Source organism: Rutidosis leptorrhynchoides, chromosome 10 (assembly GCF_046630445.1).
Source record: "Rutidosis leptorrhynchoides isolate AG116_Rl617_1_P2 chromosome 10, CSIRO_AGI_Rlap_v1, whole genome shotgun sequence".
NCBI lineage: Eukaryota > Viridiplantae > Streptophyta > Magnoliopsida > Asterales > Asteraceae > Rutidosis > Rutidosis leptorrhynchoides.
In genome coordinates, this window is record NC_092342.1 from 285,137,381 (window position 1) to 285,160,768 (window position 23,388).

Sequence of the window (23,388 nt, forward strand, 5' to 3'; positions counted from 1 at the left end):
AAAATTGAATTACGAGATAATTTGTTTGGTTGGCTATTTAACGATTAGCCAAAATCAAAGATAGCTTTAATTAATAACAAGATTGAACAATATTTTTGGTGTTTTCAGTTTTAAGCTTTAAAGCAAACAAACGAGTAAAATAAGATAGTTGTAAACAATTAAAAAAAAAGAATGCTTGTCTAGACCTTTTTCACCTAGTATTGGATGCATTTAGATTAAGCCCCAGTTATTATCTAACTTATGTGAATTATCTAGTCGGTTCACCTGGAATTCCCCAGCGCAAACACTTCAATTAAGATTACACGACACGGAATTTCCCGTAGCCTAAGACCTCCTAATTGTGACTAAACATTTCAACTGAGATGAAGACTCAAATCACAATCACACCAACTCTCGTTGCGCATAATTCACCCCTATTTCATCTAGCCTTTTGAATTCAATTTACTCTCGTCTCCGAGTAAGCAAACAATCAATTAAGACAAACTAATTGTAAATTAATGCACTAAATTAATGAACTCTCGTCCTATCAAACAAGTACACAACCAATTGAATCGAAGAGTCTAGCTTCAATAAGAATGGTTCTTTAATTCAAACATCAAATCATCATAAATTAATCAAACAACTGATAAGTAGCATCCAATACATAGGTTATTAAATCTAGACAAACATTAAAGAACTTAGCCAATAATCATGGCAACAATAAAAATCACAAATAAAGTAATAGAGAAATTCATTGTTTATGACAAGAGATTAACCTAATCAATGATTGAATCCTGAAAGATAAACGAATCGAGACTTGTTTTCGGAATGATTGATACCTTAGAATGACCTTGGAAATCCCCAAAAATCACCTAAGTTCGTCAAAAAGCTGTTGGAATTCATCTGGATACGATAATGATCAATTAGGGTAATTTTCGGGCTTTAAATAGGTGAAATTCTGAACCCGGTTAAGATCTTGCGCGGCGCGCCCTTACTCGCGCGGCGCGCCACCTTTTGGAGCGGCGCTCCATATCACTTTTGCTGAAATGAGCTGAAAAACTTAATACAAACACCAAAACTCGAATCGGACCAAACCCTTTCACTCGTTTACATCGAAAATCACCCAAAACCATCAAATAACTTCAAAATTAACCTCCTTGGTCTTGGAACTCAAACTTTTCACAACTTTCACCGAAATAATTCCAAATCGTATCCAAAAGGACCAAAATGTACCCGATATCGCTAAGGAAAATGCGTATAAAATATGCGATATCATACACACACACAAAATATATATATATATATATATATATATATATATATATATATATATATATATATATATATATATATATATATATATATATATATATATATATATATATATATATATATATATATATATATATATATATAACAGCAACAATTTTTTAACAGTTTTTTCTTTTAAAATAGCAGCAGCAGTTTTTTAAAACAAACAACAATCATTCTTACAAGCATGTATCGCTTCATACCCTAAACCGATCTTTTTCATCAAATTCTTAGTTTCGTAATATGATGGCGGGATTGTGTTATCTTCAGGATGTGATTGTTTGAGTAATTCTAACAATTGGTCAAATGAAGTATTTGTCCATTTATTCAAGACCTTAATGTGTGTTAACTTGGCTAAAAACTCTAACGAGGACATCTTCCTACCAGCATATAGCTCGGTTTGGGTGGAGTCAATTAAATCCTCCAGATCAGTTGCGGTCGTGTCATTCATAGTCTCATCGTCATCCGGTCCTTCCTCCGAATCAACACTAGGGGGTTCTTCCCCCTGAATATCATGCAAAAAATTTCTGAGAGGGGGTTCGTCATCGTCATCATCATCATCGTCATCATCATCATCGTCATCATCATCATTGTCATCATCGTCATCGTCATCATCGTCATCATCGTCATCATCATCGTCGTCATCATCATCATCATCGTCATCATCATCATCATCATCGTCATCATCATCATCGTCATCATCATCATCGTCATCGTCATCATCATCCTCGTCATCGTTAAATTAATCCGTTATCATCATCATCACATATCACCGCAATCATTATCGTCATCGTCATCATTGTCATCATCATCGTCGTCATCATCATCATCGTCATCATCTTCATCATCATCATCATCATCATCGTCATCATCGTCATCGTCATCCTCGTCATCATCATCGTCGTCGTCATCATCATCGTCATCATCGTCATCATCATCGCCATCATCGTCGTCATCGTCATCATCGTCATCAACGTCGTCATCGTCATCATCATCATCATCATCATCATCATCATCGTCATTATCGTCATCATCGTCATCATCATCGTCGTCATCATCATCATCGTCATCATCGTCATCATCATCATCATCATCATCATCGTCGTCATCATCATCGTCATCGTCATCATCCTCGTCACATGTGACATCAAATCTTTGGCGGGAAATTTTTGGCGGGAAAACAGATGATGGCTTTTTGTGCGGGAAAATTCTTCTATATGACTACCCCACTAATCACAACACTAGATGACTGGAACAATATGGCTGATAATTACCATTATGGTCCAGTGGAAACTTTGCCTGTGAAATTTTGTCGATCTTGTGGTTCAAAGATGGTTCTCAAAACTTGCTTGATTGATGAGTACCAGTACGGTCGACGATATTATGGTTGTGGTGGTAGGTTCGGCACCTTGATGTCTAAACTTTGTAGAAAGCGACAAATTTAGATTGATCCGCTCTGGTCTGATAGGGCGCTTGAAGTGATACCAGAATTGTTAAGGTCCAAAAAAGATCTACAACGTTCACTCAAAACCGCAAAACGTCAAGCAAAAATGTTGAAACTGATGTTAGTTTGTACTTTTGTAGCATTTGTGTCGTATTTCATTTTCAACTAACCGATGTAATCCCCTTTGGAAGTATTGTGTTGTAGTTTGTAGTTTCAGAATTAATTTCAGTTTCTAGTATTTCAGTTTAAAGTATTTCAGTTTTAGAATTAGTTTGTAGTTTCACAATTAATTTAACCGTGTTTGGTGTTTAGACATGTTTGTGTTTAGCCATGTTTGCATTTAGTTTCAACAAAAATGTAACCGTGTTTGGTGTTTTAATAAAAGTGATCTTAAAAAATAATCTTTTATAATTAGTAATAATAATAATAATAATAATAATAATAATAATAATAATAATAATAATAATAATAATAATAATAATAATAATAATAATAACAATAACAACAACAACAACAACAACGTTACATTACACCGTTACATAACAACGTTACATAACACCGTTACGTACACCGACACATAAACATCGTTACATTAGGGCGGGAAATATTTGGGCGGGAAACATTTGTACGAGAATTCTTGGTGGCATTTTGTGTCTACTTAAAGAGTAGCCATACACACTCTTTTCATCAATATCTACCCATTCAAGTATCTTTATCTCTATCTCTACAATCACACTATGAATCAACCAACAAATAATTGACCTATTAGTGAAGGTCGACAAGTCATACACAAGATTTTCCACCGCGAATTCAGAAGAATGGGTTGGCTTCCTTTCCTTTTGCTTGATAAGTTCTTTTTTCCTGCACTCATGCATCAATTCTATTCCAACTTTGAATTCACTAATGAACAATTAGTGAGGTTTTAAATCTATGACTGGCAACATGAGTATACTCTTGAACAATTTGGTATGCTATTGGCCGTACCATTTGAAGGTAAAAATATCTATTTTCCCAGTGAAGACCTCGAAGCTCTTCCTCAGGATATTCCAAAATATGACATGGCCATACTTGTGTGTCGTACTGCGGTTCCATTCAGAACCGTAGAAAGTTCAGGCATCCTTGACGAATATCTTCGTCCGGGAAATATTGTTATAAGAAATGCAATTATTAGGAGTAACATGTAACACCGCGAACCAAACGTCACTCGATTGTCAATGACTGAAGCATGTCTTCACTGGTGCATAACTCACAACACCCAAGTAAATATTGCTCATTTGGTCGCTTCCCGAATGAATCAACTTCGTTATGCAGAAACAAGACCTCATCTTCCGTACGGAGCATTTCTGAACCGTGTATTTACTAGTATTGGTGTAGTTGAAGGTCTGGTGGGACGACATCCGATAACCACGTTACCTATCGACCGGTCCTTCGTTTCTGAAACATCGGCAGCATCAAGCTCAGGTTCTGAAAGTTCGTCGACTAAATCGGATGCTCGTAGTCATCCTCGTCATCGTTATTAGTGTGTTTCAATACCAGTAACTTTGTAGTCATGCGTTTGAAGTGTGTTTAATTCAGTAAGTGTGTTTAAATTTAGTAAGTGTGTTTAAGTTTAGTCGTGTGTTTGAAGGATATGTGGGACGTCGTCTGATTAGTACTTTACCTATCGTTGAAGTGTGTTTAATTCAGTAACTTTGTATTATATTAATTTAATGTTTGTCGTTTATTGTGTTTAATTCAAAAAAATTCATTTGTCTACTTAAATATTGCTCTTTATATATAATAATCGATTTATCTACTTAAAATCCGTTTTCATTCAAAACAAATGACAACAACATAACAATTTCATTCAAGATAACTAATACAAACGATACAAATACAACACAATAAAATATTAAAACAACAACATAATTAAAATGAAACACAATAAAATATTACACAAACGACATAATTAAACTAATACATAATAAAAGTTTCTTCATCTTCCAAAAGTAAGTAAAGAGAAATTCGTCCGGAACGCCAATTGACGGTTTCTTTTATACCGCACCACTGTTCCTCGTGTGACGACCCGGAAATTTCTGACCAAATTTAAACTTAATCTTTATATGATTTAATGTTCCGACACGATAAGCAAAGTATGTTAAGTTAAATCTCAAATATTTTGAACTATGTTCATGTATTCATTTAACTTCGACCAGATTCCGACGATTCACGAACCATTATATAATTGGATATGAATATATATATATGTGTGTGTGTGTGTGTGTGTATATATATATATATATATATATATATATATATATATATATATATATATATATATATATATATATATATATATATATATATATATATATATATATATATATATTATAACTTGAAAACGGTAACAAAGTATTAAATGTATAATACTTTACATGAACGTATTTGTTTCAATATATGTTTAACATATTTATTGACGGAATTAAAAGATAATATCAAGAGATTGAATTATCAGATATATTGTGATATGATTAAGGTCTCTGTTGTGAGGTACACTGTGATTTGAGAAATCTATTCTTTTTAACGATATTCAGAATAATTGGTAAAGTGATTTACATGTAAGAACAAAAGTGTCAACTAACGAGAGTTAGACAAATATTAGTGGAGATTCCTGTTTGATTTCCAATACATGCTTTACAATAATTTCCTCGTGACTTTGATAAGATAGCTAGTTTAGCTTTCATTTTATTTAATGTGAAAGTAAGAATGTGGATTGTAGATAACTTAGATGTCGGATTGTGGCAAGTTAAGTAATCAACGTTTTACATTAAGATGATTCTATACATTTATTTAACCATTGGACTTTATCCCACGCTTCATCATCAGACGGTAATTTGAAAACTTGAAACCTATTATGAGTTTATATAATTTTACCTTTCTAAAATATTTTATGATATAACATTTTCCATTATTATAACCTTTTAAAATGATTCTTAAATATATTTAGTTTTGGAAAACAAAACTATCATATTTATTTGATTTAGTTTCAAATGTACAAAACATTTTCAGTTTAAAAAGAACTTTAAAACACTTTATAAGATAATTTGTTTATAAATTTTGAAGAACTTAATTAAAGCTTTGTATTATAAATTTGTAAATATATTTTTTATTGTTTCAAAAAGATAAAAGTATTACTAAATAATAATTTCGAAACGATTTTGAATTATATAAAGAACTTTGAAATATATTTAGTTTTAAAAAAAATTATATATTATATTATTAAATAAATATTTCAAATTTATATTTCGAAATGAAAGTATATATATATATATATATATATATATATATATATATATATATATATATATATATTACAATGTAATAAGATTTAATATTAATGTAGTTATAAAATGTTTTATATAAATAATACTACTACTACTATATATATATATATATATATATATATATATATATATATATATATATATATATATATATATATATATATACGTATAACGAGACGTCGATTTATAGAAGCAAATGACCAAAACGCTCGAATGTTCAAGTTACATTTAGAGTGATATAGTTAATTGGCAATTTAAGTCTATTTATTAATAAAAGTACACGTCGCGTATCGTTTAGTACAAGTTTTCTAAGCGTACGTAAAGGCGTTCGAGAAACCGGAACTGGGACATAAGTCGAGCGTTAATGTACGAGTCATTGGAACTAAAATTACAAATTTACTATGCACGTAAATATAATATAATATATAATAAATTATATAAATTAAATATATTATATATATATATATATATATATATATATATATATATATATATATATATATATATATATATATATATATATATATATATATATATATATATATATATATATATATATATATATATATATATATATATATATATAATATTATAAAACCGCTGGCCGCCCACGTTTTTAAACAAAGTGAGCTGGAGACAGGTGGCCATGTGATCGCATGGCCATTGCCTTCCTGACCCATGCGATCGCATGGCTAGGTTGGTGAGGCCAAGTCTATAAATGTCGAGCGTTTCTGGTTCACTGAGTCATTCCATCTCAATCTCTCTACTCTCTTTATTTATATATATTAATATTATTATTATTATTATTATTAAGATTAATATTATTATTATTAATCATTTTATCATTATTAGTAGTATTATTATGTAGTATACATAAAATATTACGACGAGGTCATGAGCGAGTTATTTCAAAATGGGTTATTCGAGCGGGATAGAGCTAAGGAAATTATGGGTTATAGCTACGGAGGTTATGGATATGGATCGGGGGTATAGCTCGTGAGGTCAACTAGTGTTTATCATCTCCGTTGCGTCTACGTACTTTCCTGCAATATTGAATCACAATATTGATACGTTCGTAAATCCGAGGCCAACCCTACACTTGTTCAATGTCGACATATGTATTTTTACTACAAAATACAGTATTGTGAGTTTCATTTGCTCCCTTTTTAAATGCTTTTCCAATATATTTTTGGGACTGAGAATACATACGCTGCTTTTATAAATGTTTTACGAAAATAGACACAAGTAATCGAAACTACATTCTATGGTTGGATTATCGAAATCGAATATGCCCCTTTTTAGTCTGGTAATCTAAGAATTAGGGAACAGAAACCCTAATTGACGCGAATCCTAAAGATAGATCTATCGGGCCCAACGAGCCCCATCCGAGGTACGGATGCTTTAGTACTTCGAATTATCATGTCCGATGGGAGTCCCAGAATGATGGGGATATTCTATATGCATCTAGTTAAGGTCGATTACCAGGTGTTCACCATATGAATGATTTTTATCTCTATGCAGTTTGCAAAATGCCTGATATGAGATGTATATTTATGAGAAATGGAAATGAAAATCTTGTGGTCTATTAAAATAATGGAAATGATTGTTTATGGTAAACTAATGAACTCACCAACCTTTTGGTTGACAATTGTAAGCATGTTTATTCTCAAGTATTAAAGAAATCTTCCGCTGTGCATTTGCTTATTTTAAAGATATTACTTGGAGTCATTCATGGCATATTTCAAAAGACGTTGCATTCAAGTCGTTGAGTTCAATAAAGATTATTATTAAGTAAATGACAGATTAGGTCATTTATAGTTTGGATATTATGAAATGGTATGCATGCCTGTCAACTTTCGATGTAATGACAGTTTGTCTTTTAAAAACGAATGAAATATTTGTAAAATGTATCATATAGAGGTCAAATACCTCGCAATGTAACCATATGTTATTGTATTCTTCCTTATGGATCAGGACGGGTCGCTTCACCTCGGTACGAAGATACTTAGCGGCCAATTCTAGAACACAATCATCTTCAAAATACAACATGTCAGTGTGTTCAAACGATACATTTTCTTTCAAGAATTCTAACAAATCCTCTAAACGAAGGTCGCGAACGTCAATTTCTTCGAACGAAACTTTCGATCCACGCGTATAGTCGTACTCTTTATTTTCATTACGGAATTTACTACCGTAATACACGTCAAATGAGACGATAATAGGTGAAGTCGTTATCATTTTTATATTGAGAAGTTTTTAAAAATTTAGTTGATGAGCTTGATGATTGTGTGTAGGTGTATAAATACACAAAAACAATCAGAACTAAATGTCGCCCGGAAAGCTTCCTTGACGATAAATCGTCCGGATCTCGCCAATTTTTTTGGAGCCAATTATTTGGAGCCATATTTTTTGGAGCTAAAAAATCTGTCGGTCACCTTTCCGAACGACAAGGGGGTCGTCCGGAAAAGTCTGGTCAAAAAGCTAGGCTGAAAAGATGTTTTTTTGTCATTTAGTTGACTTTTGTGGACGATAAATGTCGTCCGGAAAAGTCTGGTCAAAAAGCTAGACTGAAAAGCTGTTTTTTTGTCATTTAGTTGACTTTTGTGGACGATAAATGTCATCCGAAAAGGTGTCGTCTGGAAAAGCTCTTTTTCTAGTAGTGGTCTTAGTCTAACATTTAGCACAACAACCTGAATATTTTGGCCTCACATAAAGTTGGGTCATGTGTAGCCGTACTTGTTTCATACCCAGATAAACGAGTCTGGAAAAGAGTCGTCTCTTTATCCGAAGGCAGAAAGACCTAATTTTCTCAATCTAGAACTCAAAGCCATTGCAATCAATTTCTTGTTTACATCTTGTAAAACTACAAAGTATGGGAGTCTTTTAAATTCAAAATACACGACATCAAGGTAAAGCCGACGTGTCAAGTCCATTGGCTAGAACAAACAACAATTAGAAATTTCTACAGTGACAATGTTACTTGGGAGGAATAATCTTACTAAAAATGTATATGACAAACCATTAGCATTTTCTTAACTTCTGCCACAGCTAATCAAGACCACGAGAGTCAACTCAGTTTCTTACTGTTAGTGTCTTTCTTGGGAAGTAAAGTGAGTTTATCAGCATTAGAAACATCCCAGCTCTTAAAATCCATTGAGCGCACGAGACTTTCAAGTGCTCTCTTGGTGGACTTTTTGCTGAACTTTTCCCATTCATCTTTTGAGTAGTGTTTTCTTTCAGTTATGCCATGGAAGATAGTGAAAATGTGTTTGAATCTAATAAGTTGTGAAATTTTGGTTTATCCTCACAAGAGTCTTTTATCTTCTACAAGTGAATAAACTGGGTGACTTATACTTTTCGTCAACTTACTCTTACTAACCCTTAAGAAAGGAGAGTATTATATTTAGGCCACAACACTAAAGAAATACAAAAAAAACATGTGATCACCTCTCGAACATCACTATGTTGTTAACCAAACTATCGGCGAAATTAAACGTGAACGCCCCGAGGTGCAACAACGCCCATTTTAGCATTATAAGCAAACCCTCCACCAACGAACTGTCACTGGATCACCGGACCACCACTGGACCACCTCCACACGACCGGACCACCGCCCACCGTACAACCGAACCACCACCTACCGTACAACCGAACCACCACCGGACCACCATCGTACCAATAGACCACCATCGAAAAACCACCGTACCACCACTAGACCACCAGACCACAAGACAACCACCGGACTAAAGGACCACTGGAACATTACACCACCACTGCACCACCAAACCACTGGTGGACCACCGGACAACCAATACACCACGATCATACCGACAAACCTCTACCGGACTACCAGACCACCGAACCACCACCAGACAACCAAATTATCACCTATCACTAATGAACTAACGGACCACCAAACCACCACCGACTTACCACATGACCATTGGCCGACTACTGAGCCATTGGCGGATACCAGACTATCACCTGTCCAACACTGGACGACCGGACTAGCAACGGTCACCACCTGATCACCGCTGAAACACCATATTGGTTACTATTAAAATTTATTAATTTATTTTGAAACCTGCAAATTTGTGAGTGTACACTAGTGATATAATAATAATAGTAGTAGAAGTGATAAATATCATATCTATATCAAATTTTTTATTTTTTTTTATCAGTGATAATCAAAGTTGTTGGATTTAAACTATGAGTTTGTTAAATATCATCTGGTTCTTAAGTCGTTTATAATGTAGCATAATTAAGAATTAAGATAAGATGTTATCTTTTTCCTTTAATTTATTTTCTAATTTCTAACATATTTTATTAACCATATAAAAATTATATTATATTATCTATCTATCTATAGATTCTATTATATTGCTAAAATGATGACATCATAAATAATGAATTTTTCTTTATACGAAAAAATAAAAAAGAAATAAAAAAAATTTAAGAGCATGTAAATGATGTAATTAATATAAAATTTATTAAATAAAAATTAAAATAATAATTACTCCGTACCGTATAAGATACAGTACCTCCTTAATTCTCTCAAATCAAAATAAACCCTAAAAAAAAAACCCAAACAACCTGCGATTTACACCCACATGGGTAAACCACTAAACCCTAAAATGGTTTTCTTTCAATAATTCCATTCTTCCATTCCTCCTTTGGTTGCAGATCCAACAAGAAACGCTTCATTATTGTGATTTCTTATATACCAGGTTTCTTTTCTACTCCGTATTTCAGTGCTTGAACGTTTTCTTCTTTTTTGCTTATCTATCTTTTTGCTTTATATTCATATTTAAAGAGGATTAATTATTTGTAGGATGAGTTTAATTGTAGATATAAACTTATTTTTACTGTAGTATTGATTGATGTTCGACTTTGGTTTTCAGTTCATTGAAAAATTTCACTCATGTAATAAATAATTTGAAATAGTGATTGTGCAGGTGTGATAAGTTATGTGATTATGTAAGTGCACTAAAGGTGTTCGATGATATGACTGTGAGGTATTTAGTTACATGATATGATTTCTGTTACACGTATTTTATATATAAAAAGAATTGATTATGTGACCTTTGGATGGAGTTTTGGTGTTTTCAAAAACCATATGCAGTCTAATTTTTTTCCCCTTCTACATCTATTCTTTTTTGTTACAGATGTTCAATCTATGCTTCAGACTAACTGGCTCCAGGTACAAATCTATAGTTTTTTATTTAATCGTTTTGTAGCATTGAGATGCTTTCTAATCTTTTAAAAATGTTTCGTACATCATTAGCCTTTGGATTGATGATATTTTTTTAGTGCTTTGAGAAATGCAAGGGATCATATTTTTCTTGATTGTCATACTTTTATATTGCAACTATTATGTGCACAAAATGTTTGCAAGGAGTTGGTTGTAAGCATGTTGCTATTTTATCGCCTACAATTTCAGCCTATATATATTTGTAGTATTTGATGGGCATATTTAACTTATGGTGTTCTCCAACTTCAATGAAACATACTACTGTATATAAGAATTTATCCAATAGGTGATGGATCCAAGTGGCTCTGCCCCTTGAGCACAACCGATTTTGACCCATATCCTGTTTTCGTTTTAATGATTGTGCATGCTGACTATGTTTAGAATTATTCTCTCAAGGTTTGCATCTCGATCGAGTCTTTGAAAGTCATCGTTTTCCATGGATATGTTTGTAATGATTAAAAGGTATGTCATCCTTGACCCACATCATGTTTTACTCTGTATTTTTGATTATTTAACCTTTTTATGTTGGAGCATTTTAGACATTTTTATAGTCATTTGTGTATCGCTAAAGTGACATTTTTATTATTTATCCTTTCACAACTACCTCTAATGGAGTCCCCATACAGTCATCTTTAAATCATTCATATACAACTCTGGTTGAGGTATTCCTCTTTTTTTACCGCTGAACATGTTTTTGGGTATCTTATTGTTGAGCAAAAGATTATTTATCAGATACAAGTGCTTATTACTCTTAAAGAAGATTTACAAACCAAAAAAATGCTTTATATATTAAGAATTTCTGAATAAACCTTATTGTCTTTAGCTTGACCCAGCTTATTCATAAGGTGAATCTTAGCTTATATTCACAATGGGCCAGATTGGGTTGGGGCTGAACTTGGCGGTGATGATATGGGTTAAAACAGTCACAATGGGTTGGGTGGATTGCGATTACTTCTTTGCCTATTTTACAAACTTTATATAAGTTTAGATATTTCATATAAATACATAGATATAAGCTTATTATATAAATGTCACTTTATGCTAGGCTTGATGTATTTTGACTCATTCATTAGCAAGTGGGTCAAATAAGTCAATTATAATATTGCCTATTTCAAGTGATGTTTCGAATGCTTGCTTATGCCAATTAGCATATCCATACTTCATGTCTCTGTTATTTGTACTTTTGGGTTGGTTTATTACTTTATCTTCGTGATTATGATATTTGTTCGTAATTGCAAGCTTTGTAACTGATATGCTACATGCTTATCTTTTGTTAGTTTTGCTACAGGAATTGAATAAGACACAATGATAAACTTAGCAAGGACATGAAGAAGGAGGTTTGAGCCAAAACTTATTTATTGTTTTCAATCATGTTTACAACACGTTATGCTTCCATTACACTAAATTATGTACAAAATGTAATCTACATATATTTTTTATGAAATCGGTTGTGTATCACACGATCACAATCAAATTATATATGTTGAAGTAGGTGCTTTGTCTGGGACCGTGAGTGAGATTTGAAAGAATTTAGAATGGATTCATGTATTCAACTTGGTTTAATAATGGGTCTGAAGGATCAAGAGTGGTGAAAATGATTTTGAAGTGATAGTCTGACTACATAGTATCATACTGTTGAATATCATAATGTTTAATAGTGTTCATAATCTTATCGTTCCGTCCGATTATGGTTATCGTTTGCTCTAACGTGCATTAAATTAAGTCACCATATGAATATGTTTTATCAATTCGATTGGCATTTACGCTATGGTGCTAATTGAGCAGGTTTGTTCACTATTATTCAGTATTATCATTTTTGTTTTATACTACGTAATAAACAGATTGTCACTAGAGATGGGCAAAAAAACCGGATCCAGATCCGATCCGGAACCGGACAGAATCAGAACCGGACACAGCGAAATCCGGATCCGGATCCGAGATCCGATCCGGTTCCAACCGGATCCAGATTTTCAAGAGAACCGGATTTTTTCCGGATATAAATCCGATTTTATCCGATCCGGTTTGGATCCGGATCCGGATCCGATCCGGTTTTTCAAAAAAATAGCCGTTTTTTTTCTGTTTTTTTGCAGTTTCAACCTTTTTTTTTTTCGCAGGTTTTTGAGTTTTTTTTTTTTTTTTTTTTTTTTTTTTATTACCATTTTAACCCCACAAAGTCCATTATAAATACATGGTTTAGCTTTGGTTGAAAATGCATCAACAAACACTCATATTTCTTTCTAAATCACTAAATATTCTCTAATCTCTACTTACTTATCCCATAATGGATAATTCACAAGCTTCCGGTTCCGCTTCCGTTGGAACATCTTCACAAGGCTACACTACGGCCGATATTGATTACAAAAAAGAAACAAAGTGAAAAGGGGACGTTTGGTCCAAATTCGAGTTGTGTGTAATGAAGGATGGTGCGGAAAAAGCTCGTTGTACACAATGTATGAAGTTCATGGGTGTTTCGGGTAATACAACGTTAAGAAAACATCTTGACAAAAGTTGTAGTGCAAGGCAAGACCCGAGACAACAAACAATGCGGGCCGATGGTTCGATTTTTGAATACGATGCCGAAGCTCTTCGGCACGATGGTCGACAATCAAACCTAATTGTTGACCAACCCGGATCATCTTCTCGAAGGAGCCGAGACCTCAAAATAAGTCTTTTTAACTTGGTACGTGAAGACGCTTCCAAACGTGCACGAACATCGGCACCCACAAGCGAGTTGGGAAATTATAAGATGGCAAACTTTGCACTAAACATGAGTGAAGAACAATTTAACAACCTTGACATTTTAAAATGGTGGGAAACAAAACAAGACACATCCAATATTAAGCATTATGGCTCGTGACTTATTTACCGTTCAAGCTCCACCCGTAGCTTCCGAATCGGCCTTTTCTTTGAGTGGTCGAATTATATCGGAAAGAAGGTCAAGACTTACCCCCCAAGCCGTGAAAGTATGTGTATGTTTGAAAGATTATTTGGATGGGGTAGATAGGATACAAAGATCAAACTTCATTAGAAGGTCCGTTATATAAGGACATTGAAGAATGTATAGAGCATGAAGAAAATTTAGCGGGATTATCACCTACAACAACCGAAGAGAATTCCGACAATGAACTAAACGAAGTGGATGAAGGTGACTATGAAGCGTTTGATATGGACCAAACCGAAATGAATGTATCGGGTTACCAACAAGCTTACCTTTCTCTAGTTGATGACCCCGCTTTTGAAGACTACGATCGAAGGCACCGTCCTCAACACGCTCAACAAGATAACACATTTGGGTCATTTGACGACTAAAGTATAACGGGTGATGGCAATGCCGAAGCTCGATATACTTTAGTCTTAATACAGTATTGGGTGATGGCCATGTCGAAGCTCGAAATGTATTAATTATAATTGTATTGTTCGAATAAAAGTGTTGTTATTTTTATTATTGTATCGTTCGAATAAAAGTGTTATTTTTATAATTGTATTGTTCGAATATTGTTATTTATATTATCTATTGTGTTGAGCATTATAACTTTTCTTTATACCGATTATATTATTGTTGTCAAACGTTAAAAAAAATAGAACCGGTAAAAATATAATTCGCAAAATCGAATCCTAGTCCAAGAAAAATCCGAAAAAATCCGATCGAGATCCGAAAAAGAACCGGTTCCGGAAAAAAATCCGAAAAAAATCCGACGCCGAGAACCGGAACCGGATCCGGAACCGGTTCCGAAAAATCCGGACAAAAAAATCCGTTTTTTTTGTCCGAATCCGGTTTTTTATCCGGTTTGTGCATCTATAATTGTCACTATGGTGCCGTGCTGTAACATTTACAGTATCATAAATAAATAAACATTATTATAAATAAATAAACATTCAACAGTTTTTCTTTAATAAACCCGTGATTTCACGGGTTCTTCAACTAGTACATATACTAAAGGAGATGGAATCTAGTATCGTTCCAGGCAAAAAATTGGTAGTTCATCAACTACGTACTTTCACACTATAAATTTTCACCCAACCCACTTCAAGAAATCAACTCATACAATTCTCCAGGAGTATAATCCGTAAATTCCAAGAGTTTAAAGCGTAAATTTAATTTTTAATGTAAATTAAAAAACAAAACTCGCCATAAACTTTAACGGGTCTTATCTTCCTACTCGACGCGAGTTAATTTTCACCGCTACACCATTAAACTTGAAATAATTTTATTAACAAAAGAGACTAATTACGTTCGAAACGAACACTTTTTCAAAAATGGTGCGCACAGCTACATCTAAAACGGTTCTTAACACATGAGTCGTTTCCCCAAACCTTCTGTACATACACAACGCTACGTTAAATAAATATGAATGCGCATGCCAAAAGCCCCCGCCACATTGCGTGGGCCGATCGGGACTAGTTATTATTAGAATTCTATTCTCCTTATAATTATAGTGAGTATGAGTATCGTGCGTGATAAATGAGAGTATTCGATGACAACAACTTAGACTTTCAAAAAAGGTGAGTATGAGTATAAGGTTTTTTTTTTTTTTTTTTTTTTTTTTTTTTTTTTTTTAAACAAATACGCGTATATGATACGCATACTCCTATATTATCGTAATAAAGGAAGGATAAAGGTAAGACTCATTATACGTACAAAATTCTACCTCTCTCTAAATATAGCCAACAAGTACTGTTAAATGTGAAAACAAACCCTAACTAAAATTGTTGAAATTAGTAAAATTGATGGCGGAAGAAAGTGGAAACGGCAACGTTTTGGCTATCGGGATTGATCTCGGAACAACGTATTCATGTGTTGGTGCATGGAAAGATGATCGCATTGAGATCATACATAATGAACAAGGAAACAGAACGACGCCGTCTTGTGTTGCCTTCACTGATTCTCAACGTTTTGTTGGTGATGCCGCTAAAAATCAATCTCTTATCAACTCTGCTAACACCATATTTGGTAATTACTAATACTATTCCATGTCATACCATAATTAATTTTTAGCTTGTATATGAGATTTGATCAGTGATTAAATATAGGGTTTACAGTGTGATTATTATCAGAAACCGTCCCGGAATAATTAACGAAATTAACTTGTAAGCCATGGAATTTGATATGTTAATATAATACTATTCATTGATAAACATGAACAAGAATTTAAGTTTAATATTTTGATGAACAGAAGCAAAAGTAGTAGATATTTTATACAGTATAAAGATAATTAATTTGAACCTTGCTTCTGTTTGTGAGTGAATTGATATATATATATTTGTTACTTGTTTACTTTTGTTTATTTATGTTCCCTTATTTTAATTTAAAATCTTAACGATCGACTCAACTAAAAGGTTTTTTTTTTTTTTTTTTTTTTTCAGTATTCATGTTTGTTAGGCTCTTTTACAACCCTGTTAAACATTGTTAATCTAGAGTTACAGATAACAGTTACAGTTAGTTAAGTATTAGCAAAAGTCGCTTCAATTCCGTAAGATAAGATATTTACTTATAATATAGTTGAATTTTAAGATGATCATGTGTTCAAATCTCTTTATCAGCATTTTACTTGTGATACACTTGATCTTTAAGAGCTTCAACGAAAATATAAATCGTTAAGTTGGCTATTTTCTTAATAAGTTGTCACTTTTTCAGATGCAAAGAGGTTGATTGGAAGAAGTTTCAGTGATCCCCAGGTGCAACAAGACTTAAAGTTGTGGCCTTTCAAGGTTACAGGAGGGTTAGGCGACACACCGACGATTGTCGTCTCATACAAAGGTCAAAAGAAGGAATTTTTGGCCGAAGAAATTTCGTCAATGGTTCTTGCAAAGATGAAAGAAAGTGCCGAAACTTATCTTGGATCTGATGTCAAAAATGCTGTGGTAACTGTCCCTGCTTATTTTAACGATTCACAACGCCAGGCTACTAAAGATGCAGGTACTATTGCTGGCTTAAACATTGTTCAGATGATCAACGAGCCTACTGCAGCTGCAATTGCATATGGTTTAAATAATAAGTCTTGTATTCGTGGGAAGATAAATGTGCTCGTGTTTGATTTGGGTGGTGGTACTTTTGATGTTTCGGTAATGACGGTTGAGAAAGGTGATATTTTTGAGGTGAAAGGTGTTGCTGGTGACACTCATTTAGGAGGTGAGGATTTCGATAACCGAATGGTGGAACATTGTGTTAAGGAATTTAATAGGAAATCGAAAATGGATTTAACGGGGAACGAAAGAGCTTTAGGGAAGCTGAGATTTGCTTGTGAGAAAGCAAAAAGGATTCTTTCGTCTACTACTCAGACGTCAATCGATTTGGACTCCTTACACGAGGGGATCGATTTTTCTATGAAATTTACTCGAGCGAAATTTGAAGAGCTGAATAGTAACTTCTTTAAAAAGTGCATCAAGACTGTTGAGGATTGTTTAAAGGATGCAAACATGAAGAAGTCATGTGTAGATGAGATAATTCTCGTTGGTGGGTCAACTAGGATACCGAAAGTCCAACAAATGTTGCAGGACTTTTTTGATGGTAAGAAGCTATGCAAAACTGTGAACCCTGATGAAGCGGTTGCGTATGGTGCAGCCGTAATGGCTGCTAAGTTAAGCGGTACCACGGGTAACAGAAGTGTTCAAAATGTGGTGTTATTGGATGTAACTCCTTTATCACTTGGTGTACATACAAGGGGGGGGAAAATTTAGTATTGTGATCCCACGAAACACGCCAATTCCTACGAGTAATGCGAAAAAATACGGTACATCTGTTGACAACCAAACTTCGATAAGGTTCAAAATATATCAAGGCGAAAGATCTAAATATACAGATAACCACTTTTTGGGAAAGTTGAGAATTGAAGGAATACCACCTGCTCCTAAAGGAGTCTCTAAAGTTAAGGTATACTTTGAGATAGATGCTAATGGTATCCTTAGTATTACTGCTGGGATAGAAGCTACTGGTAAGATGGAGAAAATAACAATCGACAATGAACGAAGAAGACTCTCTAAGGACGAGATTGAGAAGATGATAAGAGATGCTGAGGAGTACAAATATGAGGACATAGAATTCAAGAAGAAAGCGAATGCTCACAATGAATTAGAAGATTACTTATACGAATTGAGGAATAAGATTGAAGATAACAATGTTAACAAGAAGGTGTCCGCTGAGATGTTGAAGGATATGGAGAACACAATTGTTGATACAACCAAGTGGCTTAAGGACTACCCTGATGCACCTTTACCTGAGCTTGAACTCAAGAAGGTTCACCTAAAGTTTGTTTGCAAACAACTGATTTAAAAGCTGTAGCTTTCGGTTGTTAAACATTAACAACATTTAGGCTTTTGTTTACTGTTTAATAGTATGATATGATATGACTTATGCTTTTAGCTTATGGATTTTATATCTTGAAGATTTGGAGTCTGTTATGTTATTCATTGAGTTGATTTGGTTTACTAATTATTAGCGACGACTGAACTCAACAGTATACCAACTGATTTATGGACAAAGTAAGACAATCTGGCTAATTTCATAGGCATTTGAAAGTTCAAGTTCATTAGAACTAAAACAAACAACAGTTAGAAATTTCTACAATTACAGTGGCTAGAATAATGTTACTAAAAATGTATACAACAAACCGTTAGCTTGTGGAATTTTAGTTTATCTTCATATAAGAGTCTTCAACGGGTGAATAAACTGGTTTATATATACGCTTTCCCTTGTTCGTTCTAAACCGCATTCTAGATATAGAAAATGAATTAACATTAAATACACTATGCTAATTAGTTCATAAATTTATGTGCTAACTACCATCATAACAAATATACAATGCATTCATATACCGTAACTGCAGGCAATTCAACCCATTTACATAATAATGGGCATTAGACGTTTTTATTATTAATTGTATTTATCAAAAGATATTGTATATAACTTGTGTAGGATACACTTTCCTTATTATGATAGGATTGGGTTTCTTGGAGAAAAGGTTAGCTGATATGTATAAATAGGAGACATGTTAATGAATAAAGGCATTCAAGTTTTCTATTCTTATAAACGACAACCTACTTATGTTCATCTTTATGTGTTCGGATGTCTATGCTATCCTCTAATACCTTCTACAACCATCAATAAACTACAACCTCGTTCTTCTCCTTGTATTTTCTTAGGCCCAAACAACTACCCATCCCACACCACCTTCCTCCATGCCTACAGAACTTTCGCCTGTTCCCACCGAGACCTTGGTTGCATCTCCTATCGCATCTCCTATACCACCCACACCTCCCGTACGAACCATGACCACCCGCGCCATGTCCGGCATACACAAACCGAAACAATTATTTAATTTATCCGCGACCACTACACCATCCCCCATACCACGTACCCCTATTGAGGCTCTTAACGATCCTCACTGGAAGCGTGCCATGACGGATGAGTTTCATGCTCTTATTAAAAATGGGACATGGGAACTTGTACCTCGTACGACAGATATGAATGTCATACGTTCTATGTGGATTTTTAAACATAAGTTTTGTGCTAACGGATCTTTTGAGCGATATAAAGCTCGTTTAGTTGGTGATGGCAGGTCTCAACAGGTGGGAATTGACTGCACCGAAACGTTTAGACCGGTTGTTAAACCAACAACAATTAGGTTGGTACTCAGTTTAGCACTTTCACGGAATTGTAAAATTCATCAACTTGACGTTAAGAATGCTTTCTTACATGGTCATCTTAACGAGACTGTATTCATTCATCAACCTGTCGGGTTTCGTTATCCTAAATATCCTGATTATGTTTGTTATTTAAAGAAGTCGCTCTACGGACTCAAACAGGCTCCACGTGCATGGTATCAACGCTTTGCGGCTTTTGTTGGTTCCCTTGGTTTCATTCACAGTAAGAGTGATCATTCTTTATTTGTTTATCATCATGGTAACGATGTGGCATACCTACTTTTATATGTCGATGACATAATCTTAACAGCATCTTCGGAAATTTTGAAGCGACAAATTATGAAACATTTAGCTACGGAATTTGCAATGAAGGATCTTGGGCATCTAAGTTATTTCTTGGGGATATCTGTTACTCATACGTCCAACGGACTTTTTCTTCGTGAAATTATTGAACGTGCCGATATGGTTTCTTGCAAACCCTCTATGACACCCGTTGATGCAAATTCAAAACTGGGTGCAAACGCTGGGCTTCCTTATTCCGATCCGACATATTTTAGAAGTCTCGTAAGTGCATTGCAGTATTTGACTTTTACTCGTCCCGACATCTCCTATGCTGTTCAACAGATTTGTCTTCATATGCATGATCCTCGTGAAGGTCACATGTGTGCATTAAAAAGCATTATTCGTTATGTTCAAGGAACTCTCAACTACGGTATTAATTTGATACGCTCCTCCTCAAAGTCTTTAATCTCTTACACTGACGCTGACTGGGCTGGTTGCCCTGAGACTAGGCGTTCAACTTCCGGATATTGTGTCTACTATGGAGACAACCTTATTTCGTGGTCATCCAAAAGGCAACCTACGTTGTCACGATCTAGTGCTGAGGCGGAGTATCGTGGAGTTGCAAATGTCGTATCTGAATCTTGTTGGTTACGTAATTTATTGCTTGAGTTACATTGTCTGATTCACAAGGCAACTATTGTTTATTGCGATAATGTTATTGCCATATTTTTAACCAACAATCCGGTCCAACATCAATGCACTAAACATATTGAGTTGGATATCCATTTTGTTCGTGAACGTGTTGCTAGAGGTCAAGTCCGTGTATTGCATGTTCCGTCACGGTACCAAGTTGCTGACATTTTCACCAAAGGACTTCCACGTATATTGTTTGATGATTTTCGATCCAGTCTCAACGTTCGTCCACCTCCTGTTACGACTGCAGGGGCATATTAGACGTTATTATTATTAATTGTATTTATCAAAAGATATTGTATATAACGTGTGTAGGATACACTTTCCTTATTATGATAGGATTGGGTTACTTGGAGAAAAGGTTAGCTGATATGTATAAATAGGAGACATGTTAATGAATGAAGGCATTCAAGTTTTCTATTCTTATAATGGGTCTTTAATATACTTTAACGTGAAGATCAAAATGAAATAATATTCATATACGATCACTAGCAAGCACGAATAAGTCAAAGTTGTACCTCATGTATTTCCTTGGTTGAAAGGGTTGCATCACTTGGCAAGTTAACATCTCTTGTATCTCATTCTGGTCACGTTACCATCAATATTAACATGGATTTAATTTAATTTTAATTTAATAGAAATTTTAAATTTTAACTGATTTTAATGGGAGGTGATACTCACACACCTGTTTTTGATCCATACACACCTTATACCATAAAACTTACAATTATATCCTTAAGTTTATCTAGGGAGTTGGACCTCCATCATTGTAAGTAAGGACATAATAGTAAATTAGGTGTGTGTGGATCAAAAACTAGTGTATGAGTATCTTCTCCCAATTTTAATTAATTGTAATTCAGATTTTAATATATATCCAGGGAGCCTCCTCAATTTTTTTGTGATTTTGGCCCTAGTACAGAAAAAAGGAATTAAAAAGATGTTTTGATTGATAAGCAGAACTGATGTGTTCTCACATACAGATATATCGCTTGATAAGGTGTAAATTCACTCCAACATGCTATAAAAACAGCATTTATAAATACAGCATGTATAAATACACTAAACTCGCTTCTAGATCGTTAGTTTTGCATTGGATCGTTAAGGTCCGTCTCATTTAAGCCTTTTTAAGCATGCCTTTAAACGTTATCCTTTTTCTTGGGCTAGCATTTAGCACAACAACCTGAATATTTTGGGCCTCACATAAAGTTGGGTCATGTGCAGCCGCACTTGTTGCACACCCAATTAGCCGAGCGTGACAGAGAGTCGTCTTTTTATTCGAGGGCAGAGAGACCTTCTAATTTTCTCAATCTTGAACTCAAAGTCATTGCAATCAATTTACTGTTTACATCTTGAAACCACAAAGTACACAACATTAAGGTAAAGCCAACGTGTGAAGTCCATTGGCACTAGAAGAAACAACAGTTAGAAATTCCTACAATGACAATGTTACTTGGCAGGAATAATCTTACCAAAAATGTATATAACAAACTTTTAACATTTTCTTAACTACGGCCACAACTAATCACGAGAGTCAACTATGTTTCCTACTGTTAGTGTCTTTTGTGGGAAGTAAAGTGAGTTTATCAGCATTAGCAACATCTCAGCGCAATCTTGAATCCGTTGAGCGCACAAGACTTTCAAGTGCTCTCTTAGTGGACTTTTTGATGAACTCGTCCCATTCATCTTTCGATTAGTGTTTTCTTTCAGTTGCACCCTAAAAGATAGAGAAAAATATAATGTGTTTGAATCTGATAACTTGTGAAATTTAGGTTTATATGAATCTTCTACAGGTGAATAAACTGGTTTACTTATTATACCTTACGCCAACTTACTCTTACTAAGAGTATTATATATAGGCAAAACATTAAACAATTACGAAACCCGTGACATCACTTCTCGGACATCGCTATGTCGTTAACCAAACAATCTGCAAAATTAAATGTGAACGCCCCGAGGTGCAATCAACACCCATTTTAAGCATTATATGCAAACCCTCCGCCACCAAACTGATAACAATTGAGAATTAAGATTGAACATGTTGTGATTTACACGCTTTCAAGACCCGAGAAATTAATAGAACAATTAAGCAATAAATAAAGAGATTTACGTGGTTCGGCGTGAGGCCTAGTCCACGGGCGGAAGCAGAGATGGATTTTACTAGCGAATATGGCAACCCGAGGTTACAATATATCACTCTAATCTAGGCTCCGAAAATACTAACAAAGTATTTGGACCACTCACTAGATTATTACAGTTCCCTCGTAACTCACTTGTGCAGAATTTTGACTAACAATTCTATACCACTCTTTTCTCTATATTTTCTTACAAGTACAAGAGTCATTATTGAACTCTTTCACTTTGCATGGGATGAAGAATACAACAGCTTCCCTTCTCCTTTTATAGTAGAAAATGGTTGGTGAGAGTTGTGTGAATAAGTAGACTTTTACATGGCCACATTTGTGTTA

The 23,388-nt window shown here is 34.3% G+C and overlaps 1 long non-coding RNA gene and 1 pseudogene across 1 annotated transcript; both read left to right on the top strand.

Moving 5' to 3' along the window:
* Positions 1-11,220: 11,220 nt before the first annotated feature.
* Positions 11,221-13,123, top strand: LOC139872768 (uncharacterized). The gene is made up of 3 exons (XR_011767156.1): positions 11,221-11,257; positions 11,705-11,770; positions 12,597-13,123. It is a non-coding gene; the product is annotated as an uncharacterized lncRNA (long non-coding RNA).
* A 2,849-nt stretch (positions 13,124-15,972) lies between these two features.
* On the top strand, positions 15,973-18,693 carry LOC139872269 (heat shock cognate 70 kDa protein-like; annotated as a pseudogene).
* The last annotated feature ends 4,695 nt before the right edge of the window (positions 18,694-23,388 follow it).